Here is a 27,532-nt window from a genome sequence, read left to right on the forward strand (position 1 = left end):
AAATTGGGATACACTGAAGCAGAGAAAAACAAAATAAAGTTAGTTTAATTCGACTAACATATTTTGTTAATTTACTTGTAAGTTACTGATAACATATTTTGAATGAGAGACTTATTTTGTTAATACACAGTATTAGAAACTGCAGTAAAGCTTTTGAGTTCAGAGAAACAAACCAGTTAAAAAGTGCCAGACTATCTCTATTTATATTTTTACTTATAACAGAAATAAGAAACAAATACTGCAGTCTCGATCGGGTGTGATCTGGAGGGCAGCTTGCCGGACTTTGAATTCGAGGGTTCGTAGCTCGCATCTCTTTGAAAAAAAGCAACGAGAATTAGCCTTTACAACGATATCCTACGACAGACACAATGACCTTAGGAGTTACTGTTATGCCTACTCTCGTGGTCAAACTGTTATTGTGTATTTGAATAATCAAACCTAACAAATGGAGTCTGTAAACGTTGGCCCGGCATGGCCAGAAGGTCTAGGCGCTCGAGTCGTAATCTAAGGGTCGTGGGTTCAAATCCCTGTCGCACCAAACATGTTCACCCTTTCAGCCGTAGGGTGCATTATAGTGTGACTGTTAACCGCACTATTCATTGGTAAAAGAGTTGCCCAAAAGTCAGCGGTCGGCGGTGATGATTAGATGCCTTCCTTCTCGTCTTACACTGCTAAATTAGGAACGGCTAGCACAGATAGCCATCGTGTAGCTTTGCGTGAAATTCAAACACAAAACAATCCGCAAAAGTTTTAAACATGGAATGTAGTTATCCTCAAAATTTGTTTTCATCATAAATACTTGGTCAAAATATGATCCAGGAGGCAAAGAATGACGTTAATGTGGAAATCACACAACTCAGCGTGAAAAATAACTATCCTTTAAACATAATAGGAAAACAGATTATTAAGTATATTCCTAGAGTGACAATAGTTCTTAATATAATGATTTGCTTTGACTGCTTTCTTTACCCACTAATAAAGGACAATTACTTTCCAAAAGCGCTCTGAACTATCAAAGCTTTTTGATAGTAATTTATCTAACTTTTTTATCATACTTGGTTTTCAAGTGCCATTATTATATGTACTTCCGACTTAATTAATACTAAATGAACGCGTTTACTGGAGCCTTGGAATTGGCTTTGTTTGTCATCTGCGACAGTGATTCCTAGTTTTAAGTTAACAGACTAGAAGAAAGGTAGATAGTTAATGGCATAATAACGTCTGCCACTACTCTGCTTTAATCACAGCGTGTGACTGTCACTTTTATAAAGCATCTATAGCCTCAAACTTGCAGAGCGCGAATTTTCGGCAACGGGACACAAACTTTGATTTTAAGACCAACAGTCAGATAATCTAACATCATGAATTGTCCAGTCCTTTTGATTAGCATTCAGTTTAAGTTTAAAGTAAAAAAAAGTGTCTGAAATGTTATTTTATCATAACATCGTGGAAAATTTAATAATGTTTTATTTATTAGTTTATATTAAACTGTATATCACAATAGTTGAAAAAAAAACAATATCACAAACGTCATTAATATAAACTGTTGTGATACATAATATTTTTTATTGGAAAGATATTAATTAAATATTATGAAATTGTCCCATGAATTATTATTTTTTACATGCATAAATAAACTTCTATGTTAGCAATGTAAAATAAGGGTTGTTCTAAATGATACGTGAAACATTAAACTAAAACTCACATTAACTTTCAACGAACTAAGACACCGAAAACTAAATAAATTATATTTGTTCCGAGACTAGAGTTTTCAAATCTACAAAATCTTCTGGGTAAAAAGTACAAGAAAGCACAAAGCATTAATAACTGCACGTTGTTGAAGTCGAGGTGTTGTTACGCTCGTGTCTTGGAACAAACAAGTACATAAAGATTTAAAGATATCGACACTCTAACATAGTACATATTGCGTCCTATATGAAATTTTAATAAATATCTAATAACCTAAGTGTGAATACGAAGGTTGAGTTTAGAACACACGTGCAAATATTGAATCATTGATTAATTCTGTTTAGACACCAGGACGAAATGTTGTTTAATTGCTGCATGCGTTTTGTGTATACGACGAGATGTGATGGACGAGAATGATCAAAACTTGCATTTTTTTTTTTTTTGGTGAAGTGAATTAAAACCATTTACCAAGCACAAAATGTTTCAAAAACACATCCGATTTGTGTAATTGGGTCATTTGTGGTACAACTGCTACAATGAATTTGTCGGTTTTAGAAAGTTCGCACGAGGCTACACGAATACTATCTGCGCGTATTCATCCCTAGTTTTGATCTTAACTAACAATTTAAAAGCAGTCACCGCCAACTCTTATGTTGATCTTATTTGATGGAATAGTGGGTGTTGGTCGCCACTCATATAACGTACACGCTGCTCCAAAGTGTAAAAAACATTTTTTGTTCTTGTGACAACAGGACATAACCACAATCCTTGGGGTTCATAGTCCGGGCCAGTAAACAGGGGCATTTTTACGATTACATAATATCATATTCGTTGTATACGTGCGACCAATACGCTTTGATCATTACACTGAGCGGCCGACAGCATTCAATATGTATTCTACAGCGTTTGCAGTTTAGTTTCACCTTTAACAGGCAACAGTTAGAGTTACATAGTTGTTGCTGAATTAGAACACAGATTATTCTATTACAATTATGTCAATGTTTACCTGTCACTCTGGTGTGACTTATAGAAAATTATGGTATCCAAGGAAAACATCACATTTCAATATATTCTTGTATATTCATATTTATTATAGAGCAGTCTCTTAATAGCTCAATATATTAATTTATATGATAAATCATATGCGAAAGTGCTTTAAAGGTAGTTGTAAAACCACAAATTGTACATTGAGGTAGCAGCTTTTATATGCGTGTTGTATTACATTTTCTGATTTTGAGAATGATATAAGCCTAGCTGACAAGACCAAATTATTAGATATAAAGGATTTAAAGTTCTGAACATCAGTTTACCTCAAGCATAGGTGAGGACGACGATATCAAAATAAAAGAAGTCAATAAATTAAAGGCCAGTCAGCAAATAGCCGTTTTCTCATCATAGTGTATCACAAAAAACGATTACAGGAAGAAATGCTTGTTATATTAACAGTTACGACACGTTTTTGTAAAAGCGTATGGTAGAGGACAACCTACAAGCCTTGCTGGTGGTTACACCACACACAAGTTACAAACCAAAAGTTTTACTAGTATGTCGGATTGTGTTCTTCCACAGAAAAATCATGTGTCAGCAGTCCAGCAGGTAGGAACAACATATAGTAGATTACATTCAGTCATGGAATAATTCATGGACTATCATTCATACTGGTAGCAGCAACATATGACGTACATTCTTTCAAGAATAACATAAGTCAGCAGTTGTGAGGGTAGCTATACCATGTGACATATATTTTCTCATGGATAACTTAAGAATCAGTAGTTGTTCAGGTAGCTACAAAATATAGAACACGTGCTGAGCTGAATAAGTCAGAACTCATATGGATATCGTATATGACATGTATTTCACGATGAATAAGTTATGAGTTAACAGTTATAGATTTAACTAAAACATATGACACGTATTTCTATATAGCCAAGCTATGATTCAGCAGTTATACATTTAAATAACACATATGGCACGTATTTTTATATAGAAAAGTTAAGAGTCAGAAGTCGTGCAGGTAGATACAACATGCTATATTCTTCTATGGCATATTTGTTTGGTGCCGAAAATGAAAGCTCGTGGTAAATGTGTGCTATTACAAATGAACATTGTCCCTTAATTAGTTGAAAGTATGAAATTCAGAGCAAGCTTTATCATTACTTTAATATTTTTAAACACCATGAGTATAGTATGTATTTACCACAAAATTTCATAGTTATAGCCCTATAGAATATATTTGATAACATGTGAAAGACCAAGTGTTTCGGAAGAACATTGGAGAAAAACTGCACCACACACTTATTGGAACCTAGGTTTGAGCAAAAATGATTCAGATCAAAAGCAGTCTTACGCCATGTTAGAACAAAGCTCTTCTACCCTGCAGGCCTGGCATAGCCAGGGAGGTTAAGGCGTTCGACTCGTAATCTGAGGGTCGCGGGTTCAAATCCCTGTCGCATCAAACATACTCGCCCTTTCAGCCGTGGGGACGTTATGATTTGGCGGTCAATCCCACTATTCGTTGGTAAAAGAGTAACCCAAAAGCTGGTGGCGGGTGATGATGACTAGTTGCTTTCCCTCTAGTCTTGGGGCCCGGCATGGCCTAACGCGTTAAGGCGTGCGCTTCGTAATCTGAGGGTCGCGGGTTCGCGTCCGAGTCGCGCCAAACATGATCGCCCTTCCAGCCGTGGGGGCGTTATAATGTGACGGTCAATCCTACTATTCGTTGGTAAAAGAGTAGCCCAAGAGTTGGCGGTGGGTGGTGATGACTAGCTGCCTTCCCTCTAGTCTTACACTGCTAAATTAGGGACGGCTAGCACAGATAGCCCTCGAGTAGCTTTGTGCGAAATTCCAAAACAATCTAAAACAAACTCTCTAGTCTTACACTGCTAAATTAGAGACGGCTAGCACAAATAGCACTCGAGTAGTTTTGCGCGAAATTAAAAACAAACAAACAATATTCTCCCCCTATGATGGCAAATCTGGTTGCGTTTAGCAGATAAAAATATTATTAAATACTTCTTTCTGGCGTTATATACACAATATATATATAATTTTCAAGCTATATTTTAATTTCAAATGAAACATGCCTAGAGCGACTCGCGTTTCTGGTGGAAACAATAAACAGGATATTTTAGTTTTCACTTTAATGTTTAACTGTTTTAGCATTTTTTTGTGGATTATTATTATTTTATTGGATAACAATAGCCTCATCGAGACCTCGGCAAATAAGATCAAAAATGTTTCTACTTGAAAAGTTAAATATTTTTATATCTTCTGATAGTTTGAACAAAAGAAATGAAAATGAAACACAAAAAAACGCTACCTTTAAAACATTGTATACATACAATCCTGACTGTGTAACAAAATTTAAAGTCTGAAATTTTTAAACCTCGTAGAATAATGCTAACAAAATTACACAATATGTCACTATAATGAGCATCCGTTGTACAGGCTCATAGAATGTATTGATTAACTTACGTTGTTTCCTCCTATGTAGCACATGAAGCCTGCTTCAACTTTGATATATTTTTGGTCCTGAAATTGAAATAAACATTTTCTTTATCATTCATAACTATTATTTAAGTGTTCTAGACTATTATTTCTATTTCTCGAAAACAAAACACTTAATAAATCTTCAAAGTATCTTAACCATGTTGATAATTTATTTCTATTAAATTAAATCGACAGGTAATTACTTCTTATATTATATTTTTAGCTTTCAGCAAAAGTCTTGACTAAGTATTACTAGCTACTGTATGTGGACTATTTATAACTAAAATCCTACTACTGACATATTTATAATGCAACGAAAAATCATGAAAAAGAGAAATACAAAAATACGCCCTCTCATTTTATTACGTTTCAACTGTATTAAATATTTGAAATCCAGATGGATTTGAAAAATTTAAAACCTTAGTTTTCACCTATCAAAATAAATAAAAAAATCAGAATATATTAAAAGATTGTGAACGTGACTTTCTGCACTGGTAACTTTCATGTGTGATTAGTCGCTCTTTAAAATAACGTTAGTCTCGTGAAAATGTCCTCTCGTGAAGCTTTAATAAAGTGTTGTAAAATAGCTAATAGACGCACTTTGGATGGTAACGACTGTATTACTGAGATATAAAACGTATAATGTGTCAGTAATAATAAGCTTACAAGTTAACAAATCGTAAAATCTTAACATTATTGTGTGTGTGAATATATAATATCACAAATAAAAACTCTAGTAGCTAGGAAAACGTTCTGCGGTATCTTGAACTCCATAGTAAATGCTATTACTTTTAGTAGCTGTCTGTGACATTTCTAAGGCGGTCATTGTTTTAAGGATTTATTGCCAGTCATTAGCCTGATCATCAAATACTTTAAGGATTATATCTGTTAAAACTAGGGATAACATAGTAGGTTTTAAATTAGTTTTAAGGAGCATGAATTGGTCCTCTGCACCTCCATTCTTAGAAATGCAAATTTTTGTATTCATAACTCATGTAGTTAATGTGACTTAAAGTGTAACCTGTCTGTCATGGAGACCCGGCATGACCATGTGGTTAAAGCACTCGACTCGTAATCCGAGGGGCGAGGGTTCGAATCCCTTTCATACCAAACATGCTCGCCCTTTCAGCCGTAGAGGCGTTATAAAGTGATGGTTAATCCAACTATTCATTAGTAAAAAAATAGCCCAAGAGTTGGCGGTGGAAGGTGATGAGTAGCTGCTTTCCCTTTAGTCTTACACTGCTAAATTAGAGACAGATAGCCCTCGTGTAGCTTTGCGCGAAATTCAACACAAACCAAACTGTCACGAAAAGAGTTCACGTTGTTAAAATCACTCTAGTTGATCTAGTTACACACTCTCCAGAACATATTGTCACTAGGTTCGTTCCCTAATTTTTATACAATTTCTATAAAAATTTTAAAATATTTACAAATGTTAATTAAACCTAATCCCGGACCCGGCATGGTCAAGTTATTAGGATGCTCAATTTATGATCTGAGGGTCGCGGGTTTGAATTGCATCACGCCAAATCATGCTTGCCCTATCAGCTGTGGTGCATTAAAAAGTTACGGTCAATACCATAATTCGTTGGTAAAAGAGTAGGTCAAAACTTGGCGCTGGGGGATGATGACTAGCTGCTTTCCCTTTAAAGCCCAGCATGGTCAGTTGGGTTAAGACGTTCGACTCATAATCTGAGGGTCGTGGGTTCGAATCCTGTTGCACCAAACATGCTTGCCCTTTCAACCGTGGGGGCGTTATAATGTGTCGGTCAATCCCACTATTCGTTGGTAAAAGAGTAGCCCAAGAGTTAGCGGTGGGTGGTGATGACAAGCTGCCTTCCCTCTAGTCTTACACTGCTAAATTAGGGACGACTAGCGCAGATAGCCCTTGAGTAGCTTTGAATGTTTGTGAATTTGTTTGTGTGCGAACTTCTCTCACATTTACGAAGCTAGCAGAATCAAACTCGGCACGTGGCCTAGGAGTAGTTAAGGGATAATTAACTATAGAGGTTATCCATTTACCCTTACTTATTTATAGTTTCCAAGGGGTGATAAGACACATTCAGAAGGCTATCCAGACACAAAACGGGTAACTAAACTCGAATCTGGTATCAGATTTTCTTTTATCTCTCCTCAAAGTCCTGGAGACGACATTTTTGAAACTGTGTTCATACTGCCATTTACAAACAAGCAAACCAAACTGTACACGTACTTAGTCAGTTAGTTAGTTAGTTATCACCATTAGATTCCATCAAGGAACATAGGGCCGCAATCGCTTGCGGATTCTTCAACAGGTATTTAAGTGAGTAGGTTGTTAGCCCACTGCACCGAGCCGTCTTTAATTTAGTAATGTAAGACAAGAGGGAAGGCAGCTAGTCATCACCACCCGCCGCCAACTCTTGGGCTACTCTTTTACCAACGAATAGTGGGATTGACCGTCACATTATAACGCCCCCACGGCTGGGAGGGCGAGCATGTTTGGCGGATTACGAGTCGCACGCCTTACGCGCTTGGCCATGCCAGGCCGTACACGTACTTAGTACCACGGTAAAGCGTCCTAACGAGGCTTTTGTTTCGGGTAGTTGAAGAAATAATGGAAATGACCTAGGAGCCTGATCGGTACTTTGGAGCCTCTGTGAATCAATAGGGAGCCTTTCAGCCCTTACAGTAAAATGAGGGTGCTTTATGCTAGTAACAACAAAAATACTAAAGTGTTCCTCACTGCTTCACTGAAACTCCAATAAATTTGAAAATGAACTCGGATATTATTTTTACAAAATAGGACAAAATAAATAAAACTCGGAATACCTATAAACAATTAAGTTCAACCCACTATCTGAGTTTAATGGGCTTCTTATAATTCTTGAAGATTATTTAAAACTTTTAAAGAACTTTAAACGTATCAACTCTTCCCTACCACACACGGACAGTTTATCCAGACCTCACATGAAAGTCTCCTCTCAGTGCTTTAATTTCCAAAATGGGATCTATATATAACTTGCAAATAGAGATCGTTAACAGGTTAGAAAACAAGACTGGAGAAATAATAGACTCAAATTACAAATCCCTATTTTGACTCCAGGTTATTATCTAGAATTACATTTGGTAGAGTCAAAATATAGAGATTTTTAGTTTAAGTAAGTAATGTCTACTGTATCTCCCGTGTTGTTTCTTTACTTTTCACGATCTCTATTTCCAGATTTTTAAAGTCGCACTTTTTTATTTATCTTATTTGCTACCATTTTTATGTTGAACTATGGAAACCAACTTGATTCATTATAATGATAATAAACAAAGGTTGAAGTTAACTGGTACGTTTGATGATGATTTACTGTAGCTATTGGCTAGTTGATCATATTAGCTCGAAATGTAAAATGTTAAACTGAAAGTAGATATTGTTACGGAGATTTGTTTCAGAATATAGTGATCATTTATCGTTTCTGTATAGCTAAATTTTCTCTATATAATGCATAGCAATGGGTAAATATAAGTCTGGATTAAGACACAAACTTCATTAAGCAGTTTACGAGTTTGCCAGTAAAAAAAGCAGCCTTTTGTAATAAAACACATTCTTCTAAAACATTGCTTTAAATAAACCTTCGTATATTTAAAGTATTTATTTGATTAATGTAGGTTATTAACTTTGATGTTATGTGTATTGATTTTCTTTACTCCTTCACTTCAAAAACGTTAACTTCAGGATGTAATGATAACATCGTTTACACAAAAATTATGGTTATTTTTTAGTTTATATAAAATAATAATTTTACGACCTTCGCAGTACCATATTTAGTATTCTACAAAAGGTTTAGGTACAATGTACCAAGTTGTTTTTGTTACAGGCTGGCAAGAAAATAATGACAATAAGAAGAACAATAATTAAAAAGAGGCCGTTTTATGTGGATGTTTTTCGTTTTAAGTCAAACATGCGTGAGTTTTTGTGCATGTTTCTATGTAAAGGTTTTAAATTGTCGTAAGAATTGAATCTTTATTGTTTAAAGTGCTTTTGTCCGAACGTTCTATAATGGTTTTGTGCAATTCTTGGTGAGCCCTGTTATGAACCACTATTGTGGTTCATGGTATTAACTATCTAAATGTTTAGTAGAACATTTAGAGCCAGTTCTAGGAATACTCTCCTAATATATAAAAGACAACATGATTTTGCCAATAAAATACAAAATATCAAGATAAGTGAGGATAAAGTGGTCAATTTCAACATTGATTCACTATTTACACAATGCTGACATGACTGGACAAAAAGTGGTCAATTTTGATGTTGATGAATTATTTACTAATGTGGCAGGAGTTCTACTATAGAATATTTTAATCGAAAATTACCGGGAATAATACTGGGAATTCCGGTTCTGGATAATATTTTCATCCCCCTTACCTCTTAAGGATAATATTTCAAACACAAATACGAAATGAATGGCAATAAAAAATTCATTATATCCAATAAGAGGTAACGTTTGAGTATTACTTCCATCGACAAACACGAAGAAAACGAAACTCCATGGTTACATTTATAGATGTAAATCACGGAAGTGATTTTCAAAGCATTTTCAATAACTTTAATCTTCTTTTTCATAACAACATAAAATCTAACAATAAATGGGCAAAGAACAACTCGCTTCCTTCTTTTAGATCCTTGTTTAGGAAGAACAGATACAAAACCTGTTCTGTCAATTTAATGAAAGCCAACAAACTTTTTAAGTTATGTTCACTTTTTTCGTGCCACCAAAGTATTCTGATACATCTATTGTAACCTCCATTTATTATAAAAATACAGTTTTACGCAAAAATGAATTACATTTCATTGAAGAATGATTGTCATCCATATAATAATGCTTGTTGTCAAACCTGCAAATTCATAAAACCACTAACATTTTGGGGTCAAGCACAACGAGAGAAACTTTAAAATTTCTAGAAGAAATCACTTGCACAACATCAAATATAATTTACCTTATACAGTTTCTAAAAAAAATGCAATTACCAATACGACTTTGAGAGAACATTTCAACAACCACAAGTTTTCTATTAACACCGAAAATATCCCTCTGTTGCTCAACACTTCAACCAACCCGGTCATTCCATTAGTGATCTTACTCTTATCGGAACTGAAACCAACTTTAAAACTAAAGCTCAATAGAGAAGTAAAAGAAGTTTATTGAATTTCTAATATAAACATTGTTCAAACCTAGGGGAATAAATCTAGTTTCTAGAGTCAATGATTTCCCATCACTGTTTTGTTCTCGGTCACAAAAATAATTTTTATTTATTTATTATTTTCATATAGTGTGAAATCTCAATGTTTACCCCTCATTTTTCCAATCCTTACTATTTATTAGTGGTAGATTTTCATATCTGTATTTATAAATTGATCTATTTAACATTTCTTTTTGAGTCAGTCTTCACGTGCCGCATTGATTTGACTTTAACAACACTTAACTATAGTTTTTCTTGCCAATTTGTAAAGCAAAAAATCTTTAACAACCTTTTTAGATAACGTTTTCGCTTCCGAAAATAAGGCACACTTAACAATAGTATATTACAGTACAGTTGAGCTTCATGATGTCGTTCGACTCTCTTTATATATCATTCATTCATTTACATCACCATTCCCAGTTCACCCCTGAAGAAAAAATGTCCACTTTTGGAAAGCGTCCAGGTTGGAAGGCTCTTATCGTTTCAACAAAATACTGATCATATGAAGAAATAACACTGTTTGAAGAACGATGTAAAATATAAACCCATTGACAAAATGCTAAAATAAAACAATTTTCTTATAATGTATAACTACTCCAATACTATTAAAAAAAACTCACTTCAAACAAAACCACACTAATCACATTAATAAACTTGGGTTTCTGTAACATGAAGAAGGTAAGCACAAGAGTAATAGAAAGTGGAGGGCCTGGCATGGCCAAGCGCATAAGGCGTGCGACTCGTAATCCGAGGGTCGCGGGTTCGTGCCCGCGTCGCGCTAAAACATGCTCGCCCTCCCAGCCGTGGGGGCGTATAATGTGACGTTCAATCCCACTATTCGTTGGTAAAAGAGTAGCCCAAGAGTTGGCGGTGGGTGGTGATGACTAGCTGCCTTCCCTCTAGTCTTACACTGCTAAATTAGGGACGGCTAGCACAGATAGCCCTCGAGTAGCTTTGTGCGAAATTCCAAAACAAACAAACAAACTAGAAAGTGGACATTAGAAGTGGAAATGCGTATAATTCAATACTTCTCCATAAAAGAGATTTTGACAACCGCACGAACTGGAAATCAGCCAAAGTGATACATAAGGCCGACAATTAGATGAAAACGAATAACTGTCGAAAACTGTACCGTTAAAATACCGAACGGCCACTTGAAAATTAACTGGTTTCTAATCAAGTGATTCTGTCACAGAATCTCAGAATTAGGACTTGTCTAAGTTGTAAGGGCAGATATATTTCCAAAAGACCGTGTTGGACTAAAGTGTCAAAAGTTATTGCGTAGCCCTTATGTTAATATTATGTTGTCGTTTATTGTTTAAATTCGTGTAACTAATATACACGGTACTGGGTAATTTATATAGTGAATAACATATAGCGAATTTTTATTAGACATAGCTTAAGATCACTATAAGAGTGTTGAGATTTTAAACGAACTCTATTACTAGCGTCTCCTGGTGGTAAACCATCTGCACATACACATATATATCTGTGAATATTAAAAGTATTTATGTTCTTAATGATACGTAACATATTAAAAGAATATGTTCACAATTTCAGTTTCAATAAACCAAAATGAGTTTAAGTTTTTGTTTAACTGAAGACCTCTAACAGTAGCTTTAATTACTAAAAGGAATGTCATAATTTTAAAACACTGACACTTTAATGGATTGATTGAATTTTATCTCTCTAATCACTGACCTTAACAATGTTTTCACAAACTGTTTTCTTTCATTTTTTAAAGAATCTATATAACTAGTGAAACATTTCTTTTGGGCAAAAATTAGGCAAGATATTTCTCAGTGTTGTAAAACTTGTCATACCTGTCAGTTGAATGGAAAAACGTAATCAGAAAATTCCTTTAAAACCTATACCAGCTTTCGAAAAACACCCCAGTCGTGTGATTTTTGACTGAGCCAAAAAGAAAACATTTTTAAACATTTTCATATGTTATGTAATTTTATTAACCCAAGGTTTATTTATACTGATTGTGTAATATAATCTTACGATTATTGAAGTTTTATAGTTATTTGACAATGTATTAAATTTAATTTACTATTTTCAATGTGTATACACTGCTGGTAAAATCTTAAGGCTAATGAACATAAAGAAAAAATATGCATTTTGTGTTGTTAGACTCAACCACTTATTTGAGTAGAGCTTCGAAAGATGAAAATAGGAAAAGGGAAATTAAAAAAACCTTTTTTAGCATTTAATAGGGAAAATGTGAACACTATGAAATTAGCATAAATACTAGCTGGTCAAAATGTTAAGACCATACTGAAACGAAGCGTTAATCGGTAAACACGTAACGAAATTTAGTCATTTGTGTTCAAGCATTAGCGTTGTTAACATCTCCAACTGACATCTCTTGTGTTACATTGGGTAAAAACATGGCAAACGCTAAAAGGTTGACAGAGTTTGAACGTGGTAGAATTGTCGAGCTGCAAAAGAAAGGTCTCTTTCAACATGCCATCGCTGGTGAGATTGGGCGTAGTAAAACTGGTGTTGCAAATTTCTTAAAATACCGTGAGGGACACGAAACGAGAATTTCAACTGGTCGGCCCAAGTAAATTTCGCCGGCGTTGAGCAGGAGGATTCGACGGGTTGTCCGGTAAGACACTAGCCGAACGTCGAACCAGATTAAAGCCCTTACGGACGCAGAATGCAGCTCAAAAACATAAGACGGCATCTACGGGAGAAAGGCTTTAAAAACCGTAAACGTCTTCAAAGGCCACTTCTCCTTCCACATTACGAAACAGCTCGGTTAAACTTTGCTGAGAGGCACCAAACATGGGACGTAGAAAAGTAGAAGAATATTTTGTTCTCTGATGAGAAAAAATTTAACCTGGATGGTCCCGATGGCTTCCAACGTAACTGGCATGATAAGGATATCACACCGGAAACATTTTCTACATGACACAGTGGAGGAGGTTCCATCATGATCTGGAATGCTTTCTCCTTCCATGGAACAATTGAGCTTCAGGTTATACAGGGGCGTCAAACAGTAGCTGGCTACACTGGCCTGTTGGAGAGAGCATCCTTATTGACTGAAGGCCTTCGCTTGTGTGTAAATGACTGGATCTTTCAGCAGGACAACGCTGCAATCCACAATGCCCGCAGGACAAAGGACTTTTTCATGGCGAATAACGTGATTCTTTTGGACCATCCAGCGTGTTCGCCCAAACTGAACCCCATTGAAAATGTTTGGGGTGGATGGCAAGGGAAGTCTATAGAAATGGACGTCAATTTCAAACAGTGCATGACCTTCGTGAAGCCATCTTCACCACTTGGAATAACATTCCAGCCAGCCTGCTGTAACTCACTACTGAGACCTCTTGTTGGGCATTTTCTACCGTGTTTAAAACTTTCTTTTTGGCATGGTCTTAAACTTTTGACCAGCTAGTTTTTAGGGTAATTTTATACTGTTCACATTTTCCCTATTAAATGCTAAAAGGTTTTTTTTTATTTTCCCTTTTCATGTTTTCATCTTCCGATGCTCTACTCAAATACGTGGTTGAGTCTAACAACACAAAATGCATATTTTTTTCTTTATGTTCATTGGCCTTGAGATTTTGGCCAGCAATATATATTTTCGTAAAGAAAGTCTGCTTGTAAACGGCGTGAAACTAGTCATTGAGCGATGCATAACAATACCAATATAGAATTTGCTCCTCGTGAACCGTCGATTAAATAGTAATTTCTTGTCCAGATAGAAAACTCAGTACAGTTTGTAAGTTTGTAAGACTTTTCTAGATGAATCATTATTTGTAATAATCGTCGTTATAAATTCCGTTGTTGTCTGTTTATTAAAATGTATTTGTGTTGAAAAAGAAAATTCTGTGTGTTAATCTTGTTGGCAAAAATAATAGATTTGATACATATTGACATTAAGTTATAAGTTAACTTCTGAATTTAAATTCTAATTTTCGTTTATTTGAAATCGACATATGTAACGTACGTAACATAATAAATCAGAGATTCGTTCGAGATAAATTATTATACGTAAGATCACTTAATAAATGTAAATATAAATTTTAGAAGATGTTACTCTTCAACATACTGTGACATCACACGAACATTGACAAGAATAATTAAAATTAAATTAAAATGTCATGATCCCGAATTGTTTTGGAATTTCGCACAAAGCTATTCGAGGGCTATCTGTGATAGCCGTCCCTAATTTAGCAGTGTAAGACTAGAGAGAAGGCAGCTAGTCATCACCACCCACCGCCAACTCTTGGGCTACTCTTTTACCAACGAATAGTGGGATTGACCGTCGCATTATAACGCCCCCACGGCTGGGAGGGCGAGCATGTTTGGCGCGACTAGGGCGCGAACCTGCGACCCTCAGATTACGAAGCGCACGCCTTAATGCGCTAGGCCATGTCAGGCCCCCGTGATCCCGAAAGCAGCCCGGTTAAAAGTTTATAGATCAAGAGATATCACGAAGCCATGATTTATTAAGGTTCCAGGGGCCATACAACAAAAGACAAAATAACAATTTGTAATGTATATAGTGTTTCTGTAATTTATTTTCATATATAGCATAACTGCACATTTAGGAAATACATATCGGTATGCAGATAGAAAAGTAGTAGAAACACATGAAGAAAAAAAAATGAAGAACGAAATACGAATTTAATACAATTTGGGCGTCAAGCCTGTTACTTATTAATAAACAAAAGGTAACTTCAAGTTCTATGTGATAGTTTTGGTTTTAAATCTAATTCAAATGCTTTTCCATTTTATTCCAAGATAAGCGTAGACTTTAATTTTTGTACTTGATTGTCTTACGAGTTATAAATAAATGTTTCTGGTAGTGTGTCATTCAGTGTTTTATTTAAAACTAGCGTATAGCCTGGCAAAAACTACCATTCCCGCCCCATAGTATACTCTAACCCCACATTTCGTAGCTTATTGAAGTAAATAAATTTTGCGAAATCAAGATTTATCAACAAAAAGACAAAAAAATGCAGTCGAGCCAGTTAAAAGTCAGTAAATTCCTTTAAGAGTCAATCAAGATTAAAATCATTCACGAAATGAATTCGTGGCGTATGCATAAAACAATTGTTAGTAAAACTCAGTTGCCCCCAACCCCCGCTATTACAGTGGTAAATCTACGGATTTACAACGCTAAAATCAGGAGTTCGATTTTCTTCGGTGGGCTCAGCAGATAGCCCGATGTAGCTTTGCTAAAAGAAAGCACATATACACAAATCTCAGTTGGATAAACAGTTTTAAATACATGGAAAAGCCAGTGCGTTTTGGTAAAACTACATTCCAACTATAGCTTTTTAAGTCATATTGCTTAGCAATAAAAGTATAACCTAATGTTATTGTTAGTTTAGGTACTTAAAGTATAAAAAGAAATGTGTAGACAACAAATTGTAAAAATATTTGTTGATTTCTTAATTTGAAGTTTCCGATGATCAAAGAGGTTTGTTTTTATCTAAAATGTTGGTGTTCAAGAATCTAAATGTCCTCAACTGTACAGTTGTAGATTTCTATTTGTTCATTTTTTCTAACTTTAATTGCTATCTCGTTTATATTTTCATGTCTTGTAACTTTTATGTAATAGATGTTATCTTGTTTAGAATCTTCACGCTTATTATTCAATATACTACTCACGTAAGGTCTTTGAATTCTGCGCGTGCGCCTTTGTTCTTAACTATAAGATCTGATATATATATGTATATAACTTGGCGATAGTTAAACCTATTATTTCATTTTGTTATTCTCGTCGCTTATTAAATTTTTAACTAAATTTATTTATGTTAGGTAATCCCATACTGCGTCTTTACTTTAGGTTTATTATACTAACACTCACTACACTTATAATGTTTCACAACACTCCTCCCCCTCTTACAGTCACCTTCTATTTCCCTCCCTAAAATTGTGACTGACAGAAAGTAATCGAACTATTCTATCTGGTTCAATGCATTTTGACTTTCATGACTCCTCCTATTTTGAGAAACTAAGAGAAACGCGTGTGACGTGACACAAACTGTCAGTTATAAAGGTTGTATTTGAAATCATGGAAAAAAACAACAATAAAAAACAAATATATTTTTTCTTGAGAAAATCCAGTGAATAAGGTCAGTAGAAATAGTTAGTTTTAAATTTATTTGTCCATTTAGACGCAACAAACTTGATGAACTATAATTTCAAATGTTGGAGAATTACAATTCGAATTAATTTGTTATTATAAATGAAATGAAATTGACAACTAATTAATATTTAATTTCTGATCAGAGGAGGCTTTTTACTTGTACTAAAAATAAAAATCAATAGGGTAATTAGAATAACTGATAAGTACATAAGCACGCTTTTCTTATATTCGTTCTTATAAAGATTATAATGTCTTGTTTCGTCAGTTGGGTACCTTCGTAGTTAACGACTCTTCGGTCGTAAATCCAATAGTATCTCAAAAGTTTCGCTAGCTTAACAGATTTAGCTTAGTCCTAACTCCATATTATAAGTTATCACTGACTGTTAATGTTTAGTTTTATTTCACTTAAGACGCGTCTTATATTTTTATGTCTGCGAATAAATTGATAATGTTTAGGTGAATGAGTTATTTGATTCAATAACATATTTCTACATAATTCTTATATCAGTGTAAAGTCACATTAAACGTTTAGAGTACGTGATTACGCAAAGACTAATCATTGTTATCGTTTAGTTGTCCTTCAGACAGTTATATGTTTAAATTCATGGGGTTTTCTGAAAATCGTACTTTGGTAAGACATCTGTCAATACAACCTGCAATAAGATTTTAGGTTGGATTCAAATGCAACAACACAAACTGTTATACTAATATATTTTGTTTTTTGATACGATAACTTGGAATTCAAATTATAAAATGTACTCAAAGTAAATATAGCTATACCAAAGGGGTATTCATACCTTAAACCACGAAGAAATACAACGTATATATATTTAATCTGAATATGTTAAAGCAACCACATTTTCAATATGAGCCCAAAACATTAATTTATTTCCTCTTCACGTTTTGAATGATACTTGTACAGTTTCCCTCTGAAACTGATAGCAGTGGTTTGTGCAAAATTATTCTTTACACTTAAAAATCCATTATATAAAAATAATAGTTTTATTCATGCTGACACTTAAATAAAAACAAAATACTTATCTCCATTATTTCTCGTTCCTAAGTCTGCATCTTGAAGATTTGGGGTAAAATTTGTTGGTCTTTTTTTAGTTTAAAAGTAAGAAAATTTTTATTCTATCATTGAAAAAAACATGGAACTATTGATGTAAAGCATCAATGTAAAGTATTACAGTCTGTGTTATTGATATTTTGAGTTTGATTTAACAATATTACACAATACGACGAATCTTCTTATAAGATTATACGTAATTTAATGGTACCTTTTTTCGGCATGTTATCAAACTGCTTTACTTCACCTCCGCTAGACGGTTTTCACCTACAAGACAGAAGAAACTCACTATTACTACGAATGATCAAAATATGGTTGTGATATTTCCGTTCATGTGTCATCTTGTCTCGAAGTAATAATGTTCATATCTCTCATGAATATTTAGCCCTAAATTTCTTAACTGATGTATAACTAAAATACCTATAACTGTTTATATTCATACTTAAATAACTGTCTCAGATAACTAGATATGTAAATAGACTAAATTCCTCTTGTTATATCAATATGTAAATAAAATAACTATCTAGTTTTTTGAGTATTTATTGGTTTTATAACTGGAGAAGTTTGAATATAAGAACGAGGTGTAAAAATAGTTCGTAGGTAGAACATATTCAAAAAGGTACAAAGGCTTTTAATTTTTTCATTTATCAGGCTATTTACATGAGGCGTTCAATGAGAATATTTTTTTTCACATATCGTAACTCTTAGTCACCTACTGTTTGTTTTGAATTTCGTGAAAAGCTACACGAGGGCTATCTGTGCTAGCCGTCCCAAATTTAGAAGCGAAAGACAGCTAATCATCATCACCCGCTGTCAACTCTTGGATTACTCTTTTACCAACGAATAGTGGGATTAAACGTTACATATAACGCCCCTACGACTGAACTGACGAGCATGTTTGGTTTGACGGGGATTCGAACCCTTGACTCTGATATTACGAGTCGATCTCCCTAACCACCTGGTCATGTAAGGCCAAGCTACCCGCTGACCAACGTTTCTTCAAAACAACAATAATGTTCTAGTCACTAATTGGAAGAGAAAAAAAAAAAAATCGCAACGCAGATCAAAAAACTATACCAATCAGAAAACGATGCGATTATCTTTACTTGCACTAAGTGTAAAATATTTCACTATGTTATTTATTGGCAAGTTTAAAGACCTGGCGTTGTTTTTCTTGAACAATGAATCACAAAGTACAATACATGAGACTTATATGAGTTCAAGAATTAGCTATTGAGTTAATGAAACTTTCATGTATAGGACTATTTTTTCAGTTATCCAAGAGATGTTCTATTATTTTTTTATAGCTTTGAGTAACATACAACGTTCCTTGATCCAGTATATCAGTATCTTACAGTTAAAAGTTAATTCCTTTTTGAGGCTTCTTAAAGAAGAAATTATAAAGAATTGAAAACCACAAATGCATCTTGAAAACGTAATTAACTCTACGGCAGAATAACAACTGTGTTTTTTGTTAAATAAAATTAAAAGGGCTACACCCTCTATCTTGAGGTAGACGTGTTCCTATAAAATCAAGGTTTGGTTTGATTTGTTCTGAATTTCGCGCAAAGCTACACGAGAGCTATCTGCGATAGCCGTTCCTAATTTAACAGTGTAATACTAGAGGGAGGGCAGCTAGTCATCACCACCCACCGCCAACTATAGGGCTACTCTTTTACCAACGAATAGTGGGATTGACAGTCAAATTGTAACGCCTCTACGGCTGAAAGGGCGAGCATGTTTGGTGTGACGGGGAAAATTCAAGGTTAATTTTTTAGTAAATTCTACAAGTGATTACAACAAAATGAAGCATACTTGCGCTTGTTATAAACATTAGACATTGTTAAACAGCCAGTAATAATGATTTACGAAAGGTCTACAAAAATGTATATATTTATATATATATAAATATATTATGTAGTGTTGGAAATGTCATTACGTAAATAATTATAAAGACGGTTCTTTACTTATAAATAACAGTAAAGTGGGAGTTATTACTTTCACCTTATCTTCAAAAGGGACAATTAATGCCTATAAAGGTTAACATGTATATTTCACTATAATATATTATCCAAACGTATATTTATAACATTATTCGTGTGAATAGAATAATGTTACTTCGTAGAGTCCCTTTTTTCATTTTTCATTTTTTTCATAGTCATAGGGGAAAATTTTTCAGTTAACAATTTTCACATGTCTTCTCTCTAACTTAGTCTTTCAAAAAAAATCAGCTAAATTCATCTTAACCTTTACCTGTTGTAAATTATTTCACAAAGCTCATATTTAACGGTGCAACAAAAATGGCAAGGGGTATTTCTAATTTTGTTTACCACCTGGGAAGTGTACACATGTGGCTGCAACAGCTGTTTTCTGGCTTAATGACTGACTTCGTAAACTGCAAACGAACCTAGATCGTTTACTGAAATTTACCTTTTGATGTAAAACAACAACTCGACCAGCAAGAAAGAAGATTGCAAAGCTGCTTATGATAGCAAAAAATTACCAAATATTGTTTTCTAAACGTTTCTTCTTCGTGTTAAAACTTCTCAAAAAAGATAGCAAATAAACAGGAAATTGAATGAATTTAATGAAAGGAACAAGTTAAGAACAAAATCATTATACATCGCAACACAAGGAAAGATAAAACATTTATCTTCGATTCAACATTAATAGCAACGTATCAAGACTAGCGTACACACTTTAGGTGAAGCCTCAAATGGCATCATTCTATAACGAACAAGACAGTCACAAGAACTGAGGGAGATACAGACACGTGAGTGAGTATCTTAATATAACAAAATAAACAGTGAAGTAATTATATACAACAGACAATAGTAAAATATCTACTTTGTTGTGTCTGGTATATTTCAAAGACACATCTACTTAACATAGAAATAAGTTAGCTTTTGCTTATAGTATAGAACTTCCTGTGTAATTTTCAAAGTAATTTTAAAAGTGGGTAAGTACAGTGAGGTGAAAGAGATTTTCGGATTAATAATTCACGCAGATATCGCGTTTGTTTGAACAATTTGAGTCATAAGTTTCGAGCACTTTTGAGTGTTCTTTGTCAAGAACGATACTTGATTTAACTGATAAAGGGTTCTTTGAAAGAAAGGAAAGAATAATTAATGTTTAGTGACAAATCAGTTTAACTAAATTATCATTTCAAAAACACAATAGTAATAGCTTTTACAATAAGAAAGCTCTGATTTTAATAATTACAACGTTTTCACCCATAGTATCAAGTCATCATCAGGAATGACTTAGACTCAAAAATACAGTTGTATTTGAGGTTAACTAGCTCTTTTGGTACTTTTATTTTCAACTCGCAATTACAGAGATAAACAGAATATTTAGTTTTCAAATAACAAGCTTTAACAAAAAACGAATACATTTTAGTACCATAATTAGCTCTAGGGCAGAATGACATCTGTGTTTTCTGTTAAGTAAAATAAAAAAAAACAAAAAACACCGTCGTCCATGTTAACATATATAATACACTGATACACGTGTTCCGATAAAACCAAAATTTAAAGTTAACTTTATTAGTACATCTACAAGGGATACGACCAAATGAAGCATCTTTGCACTCACTTGTGTGGACGTTAGGTTTCGTTAAACAAACAGAAATAATGATTTACGAACGATCTATAAATACATACGTATATGTTATGTACTGTTAATGGGGGAAGTTCGTCGCATAATTAGGATATGATAAAATAATATTTTAAAGGTGTAATTTACTTTCTGAAAAGGACCAAATATCAGCAGTTATATTTATAATTTAGTTAAAATAAATGCAGGGATTTAACTGCTTCTTCGAACGAAACTCTTATCTTACAAGTCCCCCAGTGGCATGTATGCGAACGTATACCGTTAAAAATCAGGTTTTAATATCGGTGATGAGATCACAGACAGCCCATCGTGTAGCTTTGTGCTTAATTACAAACAAACAAACCCTCACCTGATGATGACTCGATACTATGGGTCGAGACGTTGTAATTATTAAAATCATAATTCTCATTTTGTAAATGTTGATATTATTGCATTTTGAATTAAAGAAGAGTTTTATAAATACCCATTAAAGGGATAAATGGCGCCAATTACATTTAATAGAATTTTGTTAAAATCCTTGCAAGAAGTAATGACCTCATATAAAAATAAATTAAATAAATACATTCCGACGTTTCGATTTTAATCAGTAGTAAAGGTGTAAAATCGATACTTCGGAACGTAAATGGGGTAAAGTTATTGTAGGTTATTCACTAACTGTCTTGATTCTGTGAAAATAATCTTACATTGGTCTGAACAATAATAGTAATCATTCGTTTATTAATTCTGACATCACTAACCCCTGTCATTACTGCCTGCAATGATTTTAGGTTAATTCTTTTGAGTATAATTGGTATTATATTCGTTTAAATTAAATTAAATTACGCTTTGATGCATTCACCGTTTCGATCATACAACTACATCACAAAAACATCTTTTGCAAACTGAAATAGAAAATCTTCGATTAAGTGATACATTAGAATGATACGACAACAATATTAACAATAGTAGTTGGGTAAATTTTGTGGGTCAGCACTGAAAGTGAAACGAATGCCTGTCTAAACACATACTAATAAGCATAATATACACATACTTGTATGTATGAAAATAATAGTACAATAGTATAAGAAGAAATGGAATACAACTTACAAGTGAGTTACTTATTTATACACTCGATTATACAAATAGGTCAGGTAAGTTTACTATTAATTGTTGCTTTGAGTTTATCGATTAAAATCATTCTGTAGATATTTTACAAGATTCTTCTTAATTTGCCTACTTCGAACACAAAATCAGATGCTTATAAAAATAGTATTTCAGGCCTATATTTTACTTCCCGTATGTTACTGTCACCAACAATCCTTCGTTCAGTACAATAACTCCTCAGTTAGGTTGGACGATGAGGGAGATGAAAGTTTTTCTCAAACACCATTGAAATATATATTATAAGAATTTAAACCTGATAGTTTAAACATTGAAAACTGACCCATCATAGAAACCAGTAAGTCTAACATTTGTAAGAAAAAATCATGTAAACTGGATTTGTTTGTGTGGGAAATAAAGGAAGAACCTGAAATGTTACTTTCATATTGCTCTGATTTTGAACCAGAAATGAACAAATTAAAAAGAATATGGAAAAACTTCTGCAGTTTGTTTTTGGTACGTATTGGTTTTTAATTACACGTCAGCTTATGTGAATAGCATTACCAATTAGAAACATGGCGTGTTTTTTTTTACCTTTATTATATTTTAAATTTTACATATTGTAATTTCCTCGCCTATGCGATTCTTTTATTATTAAGATTATAAAATATTATACTTTTTGGCGTTTTCGTACCATTGTTACTTTTTGGTGCAAAGTATGTTTGTATTTGTTTTCACAACAATACGAATTCGATGTTTTAGTTTGAAACTCAAGACACATTTATTTGCCAAATTTTAGCGTTTTAATAAATCGCATGGAAAACAAAAGCATCTTAAACATAACAAAGTATATTACTTGAATTTATAGAATACTTTGGTTCTTAAAAATGGAAAAATTGTCCAACGATGAAAATTACTTTAAAACATATGTACAGTTGAATATTTTGTCGTAATAAACAAAAACTTCCCCTTGTGTAGTACTTTGACTCCACAATTTGTTTTTTTTAGCTTTTGATAGTTTGATAATTTTAATAGTTTGCAAAGTTTAATGCCCAGAAACGCGTTAAGCCTCGCTTATTTGCTGTTTATTTTTATTTTTGTCCAAATATTTTATACCAACAGACAATCATTAGAAGAAAAAAGAACAGTATTAAAATTTTCTGTCTTATGTAAGAAAAACAATATTTTTTCTTTCTAATTATGCTTTCATAAAAAGAAAAGAAAATTTTAGAGATTTTCCTAATATTTCACTGAAATTTGAAACTCCACTTTATAAAAATTAGCAACTTATAAGTTGTAGGTGAAAATCGGGCGATGTTAGAAGTTCTAATTGCCATTAACCTAGTTTACACTGAACTCAACATCGTTTACAATAAAGTTAGTTTTTCTTCTTTAAATCTGTTAAGACGTCTGATAGGTAAATATTTCTATTAACTTCCCACGTTGTACAAACTGTGGATTTAAATGTATTTGCATATTCGCAACAGTTATGAGTAAGATTGAAAAATTATGTTATTAAATGTTTATAATCATTTTGTGTATTATGTGTATTTTCTTATAGCAAAGCCACATCGGGCTATCTGCTGAGCTCACCGAAGAGAATCGACCCCCTGATTTTAGCGTTGTAAATCCGAAGACATACCGCTGTACTAGCGGTGGGCAAATTAACATTAATCATTTTTTAATAGTATTAACGCTTAATAACGTTTTCAATGTAATGATGTTTTTGTAAACATATCTTACATAGCTTCCTATTAAAAAATTCGTAAACAATCTGTTCTAAGAGGACAAACACAAATACACACATTTTAATAAAATGTTCTTTAACATGCCTCGTTTTAGTTGAGCTTCTGGTAGGACACAAAGCACTTGTGAGAAACTGTGTATCAAGAAGTTTCAAAATGAACACTATAAAATCAAAAACTTTTAAGATAGGATATCTGAGCCAGCTTTGAAAGAATCATCGCTTACGTTTTAAAGTTTATTTTCGAAACGTCATATTTGAATGTTTTATTATTTATTATTTTTATTATTTTTAAACCTAAAATAAAGAGTTTATCTAGTTTAGGACACTTTAAAGTCTACTACTACAACGGCTTTCCTAAGTGAGGCGTTTATTTCTTGAGTACTTTTATTGAGGTTTCAGACATTCAACAACTTCAAAGGAAACAGCTTTCCACGTTGTAATGTATATTTTGCTGCATATCTTGACAACCTCGTGGTGAACTGTCATTTACAGGCGCGCCTTACTCCTCTATCAAAATTAATATTTAATGTCAGAGATAAACGTAAAGGCAATTTCCTACCAAAGCTCCCATTGTTACACGCTATTTACGTCTACTGTAACTTCATTGTAAAATAACATAGGCCATACCCATTAAAAATCATAAAGACCTGGACCAGTGTGTATGGTAATATAAAAAGAATGTAAGGAACATCGAATATTTATTGTTTTCGTAGTCAGTAATCTGTATGATAATCCAAGTCTAATAATTAATTAGCAGCTTCTTAATAATTTGAGAGAGGTGATCGTATGTGGTATTAACTGTGAAGCTGATTAGTTTCTATCCACCGTAACCTTACCATAAGTAAAAAAAAATATTCATGTTTAAAGCAACAAAGCACTGAAAGAAAACTAAATTGTTTATACAATTCTACAGTTATAGGTTGAAATGTTTACCTGTTCAATGACCTTCAAATTGAAAAGCTTATAAAATGTATTTCCACTTTTACTCCCTCGTAGACCCACACACTGACTAATTATTTTTTGTGGTTCACACATCAAAAGTGAACAACGTTATGAAGCATTCAGAAAGAGTTAACAAATTACTGAATAAATTCGAACCCCACTTTTAAACCAAACTGAACAATTAAAATCGATTGTCATTATATTATTGTAGGCAGTCGGGTTTGTTTGTTTTTTAAGTCAAAGGCAAAAGTTTCTCAAGTTAAGTCAAAGGCAAAAGTTTCGAAGACATTAAAATATGTATTGCTTGTTGAATATTAAGAGGTGCTATATTACCTAGAGCTACCAACCAATGAAGATTGTCCTACTGATGTCGTATATCTGCGTCTAGTTTCTAGTTTATTAATTTTGATATTTACCCTACATGATAACATTCATATATAAATATCCACAAGTCACGTTTTTTTAAGTGTAAAATGATAAGTTTCGCCAGAAATAAGTAGCTATTTAAACGTAATTTGACGAAACGTCACTTGTAAGGCACTGACTACCATTAATTTCAAGTATGTGACCTATGAATTTTTCAACTTAAACATAGTTTGTTTACAGAAAGTGGCACAATACAGAGAGTATTTATTTTAAAATGATTATATAAATAATAGAAACAAATAAACAGATTTAATTTGGTGTCATTTTAAAATTATTTTCCCTTACGTGTAAAGAAGACATTGGTCCACATGTCCTTATTCTGATTTGGTGTAATAACTGTTTACAACAGCCATACAAATATGCCACTTAAGATATAAATTAGGAAAGATGATAAAAGTGTTAATTTCTACCCTGTTATCGGTTCTTAAGTTACAGACGTATTAACTGTTAAATATAACAAGCGTATTCCAGCGTGAAAACGAACTTCGTACGACAAAAGTACGATTGGGTTTTAAATAAAACAAAAATACATTATATTCACTTGAAAAATGCAATTACTCATTCTTTAAGATACTCAAATGTCTGAGTTTTAGTAATAATATCACCACATATTTCAAATTTATTTTAATTAAAAGTAGGTTGTATAGTTCACAAACTCCTGAAATCATCAGTTTTTTACAAATGCAGAAATTACGTAAACGATACAATCTGTGTCTATATTTTAGCTTCACTTATTTAACATCATTGATTAAGATTTTATTTCGTCACTGTGAATTAACCCCTTTTTATACAAATATAATTATATTCTCGTATTTTTTAATTTGATGATACAACACTGGTAATATTACATCGGGTATCAAGTATCTAAGTATATTAAATACAAAAATTGAAATTATATGAATAAGTCATTTTCACTAGAAGTAATATATTTTGCAGATACGAATAACTGGAAGTGCTAATGTACAGTATAATACGATTATATCACTTACCATTTTATGTATCAAATTTAAGAATGCAAAAAGTGTCAGTATTTTGAAAATGCTCTTTATGTTCGAAGTGAAAGAACAATAACTAACACTTATATATTCTAACTTTGATAAAAATTAAAAGGAAGCAATATAAATATTATATGCTTCACTGGCAGTGTACGAGAAAACTTAAAAGAGTCAGCAAGAAAATAGAGAAAAACATCAGAACCCAAATCAGCGACTTACCACTTTAACAGTGGTTCATGTGAACCACACAACTTGCAGGTGAGAGAAACGAAGCGATGGCGGCAACTAGTGTGGGTCACCCACGCATGTCACTCATACGTTAATACGTTACATCTCGAGTGACGTCAGAACGCACAAGCTGACGTTTGCGATCTTTTGCTGCGTTGAGCGCATTTATGGGCAATTTAACACGAGTAAGAAGAGAACGACAGAATAGATCACACTGATGAACAGATAGGCGCATGGCTGCAATCAAAAATCGATCTACAAAACATTTTGTTGTTTCGTTCTGGTAGTGAGTTTAGTCAAGTGAAGCTATGGGTGTACCGACATATACATAACTATTTTTAGGTACAACGCTAGAAATGCCCACGTGTGCGTTTCTTTTTCAAAATTGAATGCCGTTTAATCATCTTCACTCTAAAAAGAGGTGTCTAACTGTATAGTCTAATGTTTTTACGCTTCTAACCGAACAATATAAAACACCAAAGCTCTTGAGGTCCACAAATGAAATTCGAGTTATGTAAAATATCCAGCTTATAAAACAGTATAATACTCTTATGATACTATATAAATCCTGTTTCCATCCTAGTTTCCTTTTGGAAAAAAATGCATCTGTCATTAGCTTGCTCGCATGACACTTGTGGAGTATTTTCTATACACCACGACTCGTCGTTGAGTCGTAAGAATCACTGTGAATGTTAATTAGAATGCATCAGAATATATATCCAAGGAATAAAGACCAACCGTAGAAAACTGCATGAACAGTATCAGACCGTGAAAAAATGTCAGTAAATGGTACCACTAAATGAAACATATGTGTACCTTAACAACAATAACAAGTCTTGTGCCAGCTTCTACTGGTCAATTGGTGAAAAAACAGAATTCCAACTATGGTACAAGGTATTTGAAGAAACTTTTAAAGAAGGATTGATGATTACTGC

The 27,532-nt window shown here is 33.4% G+C and overlaps 1 pseudogene across 3 annotated transcripts in view; it reads right to left on the reverse strand.

The window, feature by feature from the left end:
- LOC143222693 (serine/threonine-protein kinase meng-po pseudogene) overlaps positions 1–26,946 on the reverse strand; it is a 49,500-nt pseudogene extending 22,554 nt beyond the window's left edge. Inside the window, exons 1-3 of one of the 3 annotated variants that reach the window (XR_013012417.1) lie at positions 26,589–26,946; positions 17,776–17,831; positions 5,164–5,220 (exon numbers count right to left, since the gene is read on the reverse strand). The product of XR_013012417.1 is annotated as a serine/threonine-protein kinase meng-po pseudogene, transcript variant X1 (transcript). Of the gene's footprint in view, positions 1–5,163; positions 5,221–17,775; positions 17,832–26,363; positions 26,495–26,588 lie in introns of those variants that run through there. The other 2 variants (XR_013012418.1, XR_013012419.1) reach the window with 2 other exon arrangements.
- Between the last annotated feature and the right edge of the window lie 586 nt (positions 26,947–27,532).

This window comes from Tachypleus tridentatus, chromosome 8 (genome assembly GCF_004210375.1).
Source record: "Tachypleus tridentatus isolate NWPU-2018 chromosome 8, ASM421037v1, whole genome shotgun sequence".
Lineage (NCBI taxonomy): Eukaryota > Metazoa > Arthropoda > Merostomata > Xiphosura > Limulidae > Tachypleus > Tachypleus tridentatus.